Genomic DNA, 12,896 nt, shown 5'->3' with positions numbered 1-12,896 from the left:
CTCCTTGGTACCTTGAAGTCCCATCACAGAACCGTGTCTACTTGGGCAACACGCAAAATCTTTCACCCCAGAACCTCTGCTGCATATTTGTATGGCTTCCATCCTTTTCCTCAGCAGGGATAAAAACACTGTACTCATCCTTTTCAACCAAAGGATACACCTGGCTACCTGGTCCAACCTGCCTTCCAGGGATGCCAATTATAGGACAGTCTTTCCTCTCTTCACTGTTCCTCAGCTAGTCCCTTTGCTCTAAAGCCATCTTTCTTCCTCCACACAGACCACCACTGACTAATACATTTGATCTCCCCGCTACATACCTTGCACTTCCCAGGACATTCTTTATCTTCCCATGTAACCTAGCTGTACTTTCACCTTCTCTGACAGGTTGCTCACTCTTCATGTCCTGGTTCAGCCACCTTTGATCCCTTAACCTCTCATCTCACTTCTTTATTCAAATTTCTATAAAATCTTACAGCTTACATTGCTCCTATCCCATATATATAATTTTTGCTCCACCCAATCTGCAAGTAGAACTAGATCTTATCTCATCCCACATAACTGCCTCTTATTATACTATGTCCACCTCCATGTCTACTTTATCCTTTCTTTCCCCACTACAGTGAGAAGCAGCAGTATGGTTTCACCATACATCTATTCAGAGGGACTTGCTACTCCAGGCTGCCAACCAGACTAAAATACAAAGACAGCCGTACCTCACTGTAGTCCCTTTGCTCTGTCTTATTTTCATTTCTATAACTCTTCCTCCTTCCAGACACCATTAGAGAGTCTTCTCCTCTCCATACCAAAAAATGCAGGGAAGTGTGGCATCAGGTTTGCAGTTTCTCACTAATAGCAGGTGGAACTTTCAATCTAAACATTACAGCATCATACTAATCAGCTGAGACAAGCATTAGCAAGTGTCACAGAAAGAGTACACTGGTTAAGAACTGATTTTTTTTTCCCCCACCCCTTTAAGGGCTTCTTCATTTAAAGCAAGGAAAATACAGGACATGAAAATGAGCAATATCCTTGCAGTTAATTATAGGAACTCAAACTTAGTGAGTCAGTTTTTAGTTTTTTAATCTATGTAATAGATGCACACCAACCTGGTGTTGCAAATGACCAGGTGCCTCGGGAGTGATGAAATTTAAGCTCAAACTTTTGTAATGCAATTTAAGATATGCTAGAGCCATTGAAGATGGTATTAACACCATTCCTCAGGGCTCTAGTACCTACAAAGCAGTTCAGTTACCCAGCAGAGTGTTTTGTTTTCCTTCTGAAAGGTTCTGTGAGAGACAATTAAAACACAAGTATCATTATAACAGAAACCATGAACAGTACAAGCCAGGAACACAAAACATGGTGGGTTCATATACATCCTCAACAAAACAAGCAGAAGTATATAAGGAGTTACTCCACTGTTCCCCCATCATACACTTAATGTCAAGGGAAAGAAGAGACTTCTTTCCCCTCAGAGAGAGTGATCACAGTCTTCCAATATTTTCAATGCCTTGTTAAGTGATATTCTCATCCAAGATGACAACCACTTCCTGATGCTCCTGAGAAATGTAAACAAAGCTGTCCTGGCCCATTACTGCTCCTGGAGGAAATGAGGCCAGGTTAGTCACTATGAACATGGTCTCGCTGAGGACTGAAGAGATAGTCAAGTGTGAAAGCAGAGACTGAGCATTATGGGGATTTATGCATAGTGGATGCAAAAAATTTAGCAGAAAGGAATCAGTGAATGGATTATTGGCAGAGACTAGAGTGACATTCTATAGTCATGCATAAGACTACAGAGGAGAAACTAGTAAGATGAAAAAGGAACCAGCAAATCATTATATTTATAAAACCACATCTTGCTGAGTTGTAAAATCTACAGCAAAACAAGCTGTAGCTCAGATGATACTCCCAAACTGTCTAGAGAAAGTGTCTGTGTCTGATAGATTTTGATTTTGTGGCAGTGTTCATACTTTATGAAAGAATAATATAACCTTTTTTTAGATGCATCTTTGCTATATCTGTCTTCACTGAGTTTTCTAAGAAATCAACAGACCAAGTGTCAATCAAATCTTCCAGTTCTACTCACTAGATATCAGAACATATTTTGCCTCTCTTTTCTTGTTTTGATTTGGCTTGTGTTTTCAGTCCTCTCTTACTTTCCATTATTTCCAGGCTCACTGGAACTCCAAACCTTTAGGCAAAATCTCAAGCAGCTGCTATAAGAACAGCTGATGGTATTTCACAATGTTGATTGTTCCTGTAGCACTTGCCCAACTACTAACCCAGTAAATGCTTTTAATACTGCCATAGACTATTTTGAAGCCTTTGCCCCTTGTCCTATCACTAAAGGCCTTCTTGGCCCCCTTCAGGCACTGGAAGGTCATTATTAGGCTTCCCCAGAACCTTCTCTTCTCCAAGCTGAACAGCCCTAGCTCCCTCAGCCTGTCTTCATAGCAGAGGTGTTCTGGTCCTGATAATTTTTGTGGCCCTCCTCTGGACTCACTCCATCAGGTCCATGGCCTTACTGTACTGAGGGGTCCAGATCTGGATGCAGTACCCTGGGTGAGGTCTCACAAGAGCAAAGCAGCAGAATCATCTCTTTCAATATGCTGGCCATGCTTCTTTGGATGCAGCCTATGATGTGATTTGCCTTCTGGGCTGCCAGTGCATACTGGCTATTCATGTCCAGCTTCTTGTCCATCAGCGCCCCAAGTCCTTTTCCACATGGCTGCTTTCTATCACCTCATCCCCCAGTCTGTGTTGATAATGAGGATTGTTCCTACCCAGGTGCAGGACCCTGCATTTGTTCTTGTTGTAACTCATGAGTTTCACCTGGGCCCACCTGTCCAGCTTGTCCAATTCCTCTGGCATGTCAACAGAACCACTCTGATTACTCAAGTAACTCATTGTGAATAATTCACAGTGTGTTAATTCAACTGTTTTTTGTTTTCATAGGTAGTTTATGAAAAGGTCCCAAAGTCTGTTACATATTCACATTTGTGGTTTCACTTGGGAGAAAAATTCGTGGCATATTATTTTGCACAAATTATTCATTAGAGGAATTCTCTATTCATGTAGTCCATTGAGTCATCTATGTCTGTGGTTTCATACTAGGGAGCAGCCTGCCTCAAATGCCTGTCTGCCTTCAATTTCAGGCTGCTCATTCACCCTCCAAAGCCGATTGCATTGGCATAACTAAATAGTGAGTAAAATCAGGGAGCTGATCTGCCTGAAGAGACAGTGAAGCGTTAAAGACAAAACTAAGAAAAATTGTAGCAGGAAGGAAACAGCGAAGGGAAGCTTGGTAGATACAAGCTAGGAGAGGAAAAGAGAGGGCAGGCATTTCAGCTGAGCAGTTGTTCTGACCAAATACCAGGGGAAAGCAAAGGGGCGAGGCACAACAGTCCAAGATGGGACTGACTGGGTGGTTACTGATGCCAAAGAAACACACCACTCCCTAAGCTTTGTGAAGGTTTTTTTCTGTTTTCTAGTTTCTCATGTGCTAGCTTTTAAGACTCAAAGCAACAAGTAGTTAATACAAATTCATGCACAAATGCTTTCTTGGACAAACACTATAGCCTGCTAAAATCTGAAAATTTGCTGATACTTCCAAATGTGTTTTTTCCAGACACGGATTAATCAACTATATGATGATAATAATCATAACTGTGAATTGAACTTGGAGACTATTTATAAAAGTAGTTGTGAAAATACATATTGTATTTGGCTTCCCTTTATAATTTGCAAAGTAGTGCACAGATTCAACATTTTTAATACAAATAGGTCTCTGATGCAGCTAAACATTAAGAAGAAAGCTCTGTGGTGGCTCTCACTTTTCTAGGTACATACAGAAGAGCAAAAAGGACAAATCTATCTATTTCAGTAACATCATCTGCAACAGATAATAGTATCTGTATCGTATATTGAACAAGTAAAGAAAGGAATGATATGATTCCTTAAGAGAGTTCTATACTGGTTTTGAGAAAAATATGACTGTCTATGGAGAATCTGTCCCTATAAAGATTATTTATCCTGAGTATTCTCAGGAATCTCTTTCTTCACACAGCTGTGGGTTAGAGAAAAATGAGTTACACACTGAACAACAACTAATATTAAAAACCTGTAGGAATTGGATGTCTAAGTAAATTCAGAAACAGTTAAACAATAGCAAAAACAAGTATGGCTTATGCAGCTTTCATAGAACCATAGAATCACAGAATGGTCTGGGTTAGAAGGAACTTCTGAAGGTCACCTAGTCCAAACCCCTCTGCAGTCAGAAGATACATCCTCAGCTGGATCAGGTTGCCCAGAGCCCTGTTGAGCCTCACCTTGAATATCTCCAGGCTACAATGCATGAATTTAGCTTCTAACTGTGCAACATTATGCAAGTGACTGCTGTAGTTCATACAGTCTATTTTAAGAAATTTTTCATTTTTCAGTCAGCTTCAGAATTGGAAAGTAATTTTTAAGACCTGATACTGTTTACAATATGTAAATTCACATTGTTTTTTGTCTTTTAACTGCTGAATGTTTGATTTAGCAACTTTTCCTTTAAAACCCAAGTTCCCTTGATGAATAAGGATTCTAAGGATGCTTTCTGGTCCTCTGGACCACGCTTGAATGATTTAGGTCTCCTCCTTAGGTGTCTATATCATGCCACTAGCTGGAGGATTCTGCATAAACATAATGGAATACAGATAATGCAGCACACACATGCTGCATTACTCAGAACAGTGGTACCCATTATCTTGCTGTAAGATGGTGAGCACTTTGCAGCACCTTAATCGGCCACTGTGCTGACCCAACTTGTTTAGAGAGGTAGAATGAGAACTTTTGTAGTTCATACAGTGAAAACCATCCGTGATTTGCAAAATAGTAGGCAGAAAAGCTAGATCAGACATGTTTTTGCCATCTAGGAGCTGCTCAACAGAGGAATTCTCAAACAATTTTGTTAAGGACCAGTTACACAGTTACACTTAGTATTCTATTACTTGTGTGGTTAATCTGTTTAGAGCATCAATCTCCATGTAGAAATTCCTCAAGTATTTGTCTAAAATTCACAAACACCTATTTTCTAGCAAGATGGAAAATGTTTGGGTCCACCCCAAAGCTGTTACACATGTTCCATAAAAGAAGTGAACCAATATAAATATCTAGTAAACTACACATCAAGACTATGCAGCAAGGTCTGTACAACCAATAGAACCTGCCAAAAGAGATGCAGCTACAATGCAGCAGACCTCCAAAAGGGAAAATACCAGTTTATCTTTAGTCATATTGCAAGAGGTTATCCTGCAAACTGTAGGAGTAGAGTTTAGAAAAGAAATAAAATGAACAAGGGTTGTATTACAAATGGCAACACCTTCTTTGCTCTGGACTTGGGTAAGGAGCACTTCTACTTACTGCAACATATGGTCGCAAGGTGTTCTACAGAAGCCAAAATGAAATCAGGACAGAGTTCACTTTTAGCATCTTGCTGGGATTCCTTAGCTGTCCTCTGTCATTCTGTCAGAAGTCCTGTCACTCAGGCAACCTTGAAGGGCAGTCAAGGCATGGCACAGCCTATTTTTGACATTCTGACAAGTATTCATTTAGATGGGCCAAGATCAATCTGCTGCTGAATCTCAGAAAAGTTTTAGGAGCTGAAGCAGTAGTGGAAGCTGCACAAGTGCAGATGTGCCTGAGGGCATGCCTAGGTAGTCAGGTGCAGACAGCTGCATCCCAGCTGTGCTCGCGTGTGGAGCCACACAGCTGGAAACAAGCCAGAAGCAGTTTGGAAGCTGCATAACCACACTAGTACAAGACTGAAGCAGAGATGGCATGAGCATGGCAGACCTGCCCATGGGCATGTGGCTAATCCAGCTGGCCGAATATGCTCATGTGCTTGAAAACAGCCAAATGGATGAGTGCCTCTCTGAATCTGGGCTAAAACAAATAAAAAACCAAAACAAAACCCAACAAAACAACAAAAGCCTTTTTTTTTTCCAGAAAATTTGCTTTAGGTAATCGATGGCACCCAGGCACAAAATAATAAGCACCTATCCAGGAATAATTAAAATGTTAAGAAAAACACAGAATAAAGGAGAAAAAAAAGCACCAAACCTATTATAATCTTAGGAAAATACACATTTGCCAAGTAAACAATAGGGGTTTCTGAAAGTCTCAAATAATTAACACAAATCGAAACCCTCTGGTGTTCATTCTCAGGAGAGACAGTTGAGACAGATACACCCAAGAGAATGCAAGTGATGAAAAGGAAAATATACCAATCTCCTGGCTAAACAATGAGCTCTGTGTAGATTTTTATTAAATATTTTAAAGGGGATATTACAATAAGTCGATAATTGTTGCACGATGCTCAGATACCAAGGTGGTAAGTGTGGCAATGCCAGCGAGGAGCAGTGTGAGCAATCCGGCAGTGTAGGCCTAGAGCCTGACATGGTGGTAGGCCATGCTCAGCATAAATGCAGAAGTGGCTAGCAGTGTAGCAAAACAGTGCTGTGTCTGCAGCATATAACCAAAGCAGGACACTGGTAGCTATAATCACAGAAAGTTATCTGGGAATAACAGGACATGCACCTGCATCAACAACCTCGTGTGTCGTTAGTAGTTGGACCAATAATCTATAATAGTGCGATGTGTGGTCATTCGCGGGAACCAATGAAGCTATGCCAACGATGCTCTCCAAGTTTACAGAAGTTGTAGAAGCTCCCTTGATATGCACTTTCCTTTCCCTTCTTTTTCTTTGCTTTACTTTACTGTGCTATACTCACTATGCTTGCACTATAGTCCTACAATACTGGACCAATAAAGGAACAATACTCGATCATATTGGTCGTCTGTATTGACTCCAGTCTCCATCACGATAGGTAAGAACCCCAGAAAATTCAAAGTTGTCCATACTTAACATACTTATTACCCTCATGACTGTTAATGGCTGTGTCTAACAACTACACTTCAGGTCTGAAAATACTTTCAGAACATCATGAATCTGAACTCAAAGGAAATGTTCATATAGGCTAGAACACTTTGTGACTTGAAAGATTAAGGGATATATATTACTGCTGGGGAGGGGTTTGGAGCACAAGCCCTATGAGGAGAGGCTGAGGGAGCTGGAGTTGCTTAGCCTGGAGAAGAGGAGGCTCAGAGGAGACCTTACTGCTCTCTACAACTACCTTAAGGGAGGTCGTAGCCAGGTGGGGGTTGGTCTCTTCTCCCAGGCAACCAGCACCAGAACATGAGGACACAGTCTCAAGCTGTACCAGGGGAGGTTTAGGCTGGAGGTTAGGAAGAAATTCTACAGAGAGAGAGTGATTGCCCATTGGAATGGGCTGCCCAGGGAGTCACCATCACTGCTATATCATTCTATGATTCTATGACAAATGTCAATCCAGTTGGGGCAGTTTTTCCTCCTGAAAAGGCTATGGAAGAAAACTCTTCACCTAATTCTCAAGCACCAGCTACAGGTGATGAGGCTGAAAGGAGGGCTGGCTGGGGCAATTGATGAGTGTCTTCCCCAAACTTTCAGTTTACCTTTTATCCACAGCTACTTTCTACAGCCCCTCCCTTAAGTAACAGCAAGCATAGATCAGATGCAACCTGGAACCTGGATTTCAGACTGTTAATGAAATTTAAAATTACTTTTACAACTTAATAATTTGTGACACTCCTCTAGCTAAGTGGCCACCTTGAAATTTGTTCACCCAATTCCCAGACAGCCTTGCTGCCAGGCTGCAATAAAGCTGGCAGAGCCACAGAGCCTTGGCTCCATCTCTTTTGATACTGCTACACAGCAGGCTGCCCTGGAGAACATATTTTGGAGAGCAGGAGTTCTCTGTTTACAGAGGCTGCCTCAGAGGTCCAGTCTCAAAGTACAAAGAATGCGCATATGATACATATAATTATATTAAAAGTAAATAAATATTAAAAATTATATCATCTTATTAATTACACAAGTGCATTTTGAAATACTAAAGCCTTCCATTAAACAAAACATCCACCCAAATTTAACTTCAAATGCAAACACTGCTTCACAGAAGTCAACAGGGAATTTTGTCACTGGTTTCTTTAATAATAAGATCAGGCTGCCTGCCTGGATCTCCCAAGTCCCAGAACTCTACCTTATATCATTATTATTATTTGTCAGAAGCCTGAGAAATGTGCTAGGCACCTCCCCATACAGATAAAAAGACATAATATTGAAAAAATAGAGAAGGCTTACCCTATTTACACACTGCATTTCAGAAATGCAGTTCAGAAGTTATGCAGGTGTCTCATATCAAACTCATGTACAAACAAAATATCAAACCATATCCTAATTTTTGCATTTATATTTTGATGCAGACCTTTAGTCAGTTCCATTTAAAGTCCATTCTCTTTCAGTAGGAGAACAAGGTTTTGCTTCTATACTTACAGGTGTAAATAAGATGTTGCAGGTTGAGCTAAGTTATCTCTATTTTTCAGGGACTTTACTTAAAATGTTTGCCAGGAGGTTATAGGTACACCATGCGATGTGGCAGCTACTAATGTACTGTATTTTCGTGCTCCTGGTGAATGACAGAATAAACAGGTATATAAAACATGCATAGCTGTTGGTGCATCTGTTAGTGCTTCCCTAACACTGCAATAAAATTAAATCTTCTATAGTTTTCTAGTGTAATATTCAGTCTGCCATGAATACATGCATACATATAGAAATAATTTAACACATTATATGCACAGCAGCTAAATAGTCTGTGCAAAATATTGATATACTCTGAAAAAAAATAATCTGGTTTAAACGTGAAAAACACTGAATGTAAGCTTTAAAAGTCCTACAGTTCAGGAAATGTGACTCATTGTCATTATGTTTACCTGCTTTATCAATAGTCCAAGTTCTTTTAAATCCATGTTTACTTTATTTCTTTCTGTATTTCACTCCATGCTTTGTTGGGAACTGGTTCAACTATCAGCTTTACAAAAAACCCCCAACATTTCTGATTAAGTACAGAAAAATATCTAAAGAAAAAATGCAAAACTTTTCAAAGTGATCATTACAAATCTTTTTTCTTTTATATATTGCTACTGTAACTCATGGCCCCTGCCAAGCAAAATAAAGTTCAGAAAAGGCATAGTTTTCTGTCTTGGAAATGCATCTGCCCACGAAGTGTGTTTCTTTACGTGGAAATCACTTGCCAGTGTCTGTGGCTGATACGGTAGAAACTTTATCGCACTTTTTCTGCACAAACAAATACGTTGCCAAACACTTCAGAATTTAACATTAACAAAATAAATCTATGGGAAAGTTTAAAATGTGTGTGATACATGTTTCCCTCGTATTGTGATACTGCATTGTATTTTCCCTGCACTTAGTGATTTTTCACCTGAGAAAAATACGTCGGCTAAACTCTGACTCCTGCAAGATACTGCTTCTTTAATTCACACTTCAAGTAATGGAAAGGAGAATATATAGTTAAGAACTCCAAAACAATGATATGAGGCTTTTAATCATATGTTTAAAAGGAAAAACAAAATAAAACACAAAACCCGAGAGCTGAACCCTTAATTTCTGTGGAAAGAGTTGTCCTCAGGAAGATATAAAATCTTTTATTGATAACACTGATTATATTTATACAATCTGAGATAGATCATGTAAGATTAAAAAAAAAAACCCAGACTTTCTTTACTAAGTTTCAAGTAATGTACTTTATTATTAAAATTATCTTTCCTCTTATCTAAGATAATGAAAACCAATTTATATTTTTTCAGTTGCATTTCACTCTATGATAAATATATCAGAAATTAGCATCTTGTCTTCACTTTTCCTTCGTGAACACTTCTAAGGAATGACTAGTTCCTTATTCTTGCCTATCATTTGCAACAAATGAGAGGGATGATATTTATATTAATACAGTGATTTACATTCCCTTGTAATGTCAGAGATGAAGATTTCTTTTTTTTCAATCTGCATTTGACCTGCCACATCCTTTAAAAATTATTATGTGAAACAATGTAGAAGCCAGGATTAACACAAATATTCAGTTTCTGTTAAAAGGCAAGCCCCCCCAGTGTACAGGCTTATCTAAAACAAAATAAACAATTATTAATTAAAGCCATTCTGAGTTGTTCTAAGCAATATATATGTGCAAAAGCATTAATTTTGAGTTAAACTTGAACATTTTTTTTTTTAATCTTGAGGAAAAAGCAATTTGCAAAATCCTACATGCTCATAGCATTTCTCTGATTTTATGTCAGGATTCTTATTGGAGCTCTGTGTACTACAAAGGCAGATCAATCAACTTTATGGGCCAGATTTGGACTAACAAAACCAGGTACAACTCTTCAAAGGTGAAATGATTTGTTCTGCTTATATCAATGCAAGTCTTGGCTCTTTATGGTATATTAAGAAAGGGAAAGGGAAAAATTAGTAAAAAAGGTTTAACTTGGTCAAGCTTCGTATGTACTTTATCTTAAAACATCTACTTTGGGGTTTTAATTGTAGTGGTGTTCTGTAGAGAAATACGACCTTATAGGGCATTTTCAGGAATAGAAGAGTCTATATATTAAAAGGCAGCAAATGATTCATAACTGCTTAGCGGTCAGGCCTGTGGGGCCATGCTTCCCATGTGAAATTTTTTTCTGCATTGCAAACTCTTACATTAAATTGTGATAAATGAAGAGCGGAGGCTATTCATACAAATCAATGACTTTAGTGTATGTGTCATTAGCCTGAGAGATGCAGGCAGCGGTCACTACTATAAATCATGTGATGATCTGCTGTCTGCGACTCGATGCAAGCAAGCAGATGCATTAGGAAGGTTAAAGAATGAAATTAATCTGTGCATTTCCTTTTTTTTATCCCTTTCCCCTCCCCCCCCCCCCCCCCTTTAGTCACCTGGTCATACAGAAAGAATTAAAATCACATGATCCAAAGTTAAACCAGCTACAGAACAGTAAATTGGCTAAGTTGGATGTCACCTTTCAACTTAAAGTTAATTAAATATTAATGAGATTAATTTATTCATCATCACATGAAAAGTAAAATGTATAGAATAGGTAAAATCCACTAGTGCTCCTCACACAGGAGTTGGTATTATTAATTGCTTTTAATGCAGACTGTGGCATAAGACCACATGTAAGAGATCAAGCACGCCGCAAAATGTGCTCTGATACTTTTAAGTGCAGCATATTTCTTTCTTCACATTTTATAAATCCAATGTTTAGTAGCCCATGGCCATGCTCTTCATCCCAGTACCTTGGAGTGGGCTATGAATATGAGTCAGGTAGAATGTATTACTGATGATAGAATACATTTCCAGATATCTGTGACTGGGAATGTTAATGGTGACAGTGTGCAAAAGGGGTCAGGGACAGTAAAAAGAGATATGGACAATATAATTTTAAAACAGGAATTAATGCATTTGGGAAGGCCATATTTGTTATAAATGTTAGGCCAAAGCCTTCAGTCTTTACTTAATACTTACTCAGGCAAAACAGCCACTGACTTCAGTGACAGATTTCCTGGGATGATGACTAAATATGCCCCAAGAGTCAGATTGTCCCTTGCTTTTATAGAAGAAATTGGGACAATGATGCAAGAATCCTACCCCCACTGCATCCATGTAGATCCTGCAGGAGATCATATATGTCTCCTTCCTCCCACTTCACCATTTCCCCTTTGCAGTCTAATATAATTTAGCAAGGAACTAACCAATATGTTACAGAGATGGAGGCATGGAGCAGGAGTCAGAAATAGCAACACTCAACATGCTTATGCATAGATTTTCAGAGCTCCCAAAGTCAAGCAATTGGTAAGGACTCCAGGATTCAGCCTTTTATAATTAGCACAGACTGTAATAAGAAATCTTGAAAAGGGTTTTAAAGACTCTGCTTTGAGCTAGCAGTTGACTATGGGCACAATCAAGTATGAAAGAAATTAATGACAGAAGTGGCTGCATTTCAAAGGTGCTTTAAGCAGTCCATGTGCATAAAATGGTGCAGAACACCTTTATGCTTATGAAGGGCACTATAAATCAATAAAGTATAAGTTAGCTTAGACAGTGATAAGATAAGTATTGCATGTGCTTAATTCACTTAGTTATCCTTCTGATAAAGATAATACACTCAATGTAGACATATTTCAATTGAATTGATAGTAGATCAGGACTGAGCAAGCCTAGAGACTGAATTACTTTTATCCATCCCATCAAGTATACGGATGAAGTTGCAAGTAAAATCAATGTCAGAAAGGTCTTACTGTCTCTTACAATAGCATATCTACTATCACTTGTAATGAAATATACTAAAATTAATACTAGCTTTAAAATAAACATCTATCCTGTTATGGTGCAAACTTTTAGCAGGTTGAGAACTAACGACATTAATTCAGATTTCTAAATTCCTCAAAGCCAAAAAAAAAATAAAAGCACAAAATTTATCTCATAATTGCTCAGAGACCACAGAAATTATTATTAACTACAGTTGCATTATAAAAGTAAGGAGGAATTGCAGTCAGCAGATTTAAAATTACTGTGAGATGATTCCCCCAGTAAAGACATTCTCTCATGTACTGTTCCACTGTCACCTAATTACCACATTGACTTTATATGTATTTATATTTGGTAGCATTGAATTTAGGGCACACACAAATTCATTTTCTCCCCCACTGCTTGGTTCTTCTCATCAGAACTTTGTTACTTTTTATCTACAGCAGTGACTGAAGCATAGTGTATATACCAAGCAGAGATTCTGGATTGCTACTAGAAACATCTGCACCAGTGAAGAATTTAGAATATTCACGTTATCCCAGACCCAGCTTATAATTCATCCACATTGCTCTGCATCCTGGAATATAAGCAAATCTTTCCTTTGCCTGCAATAGAGGGAAAGAAAGCTTAGATAGTGAAGCAGAGTAA

Source organism: Dryobates pubescens, chromosome 19 (assembly GCF_014839835.1).
Source record: "Dryobates pubescens isolate bDryPub1 chromosome 19, bDryPub1.pri, whole genome shotgun sequence".
Taxonomy (NCBI): domain Eukaryota; kingdom Metazoa; phylum Chordata; class Aves; order Piciformes; family Picidae; genus Dryobates; species Dryobates pubescens.
Note: the sequence above shows the minus strand (reverse complement) of the source record.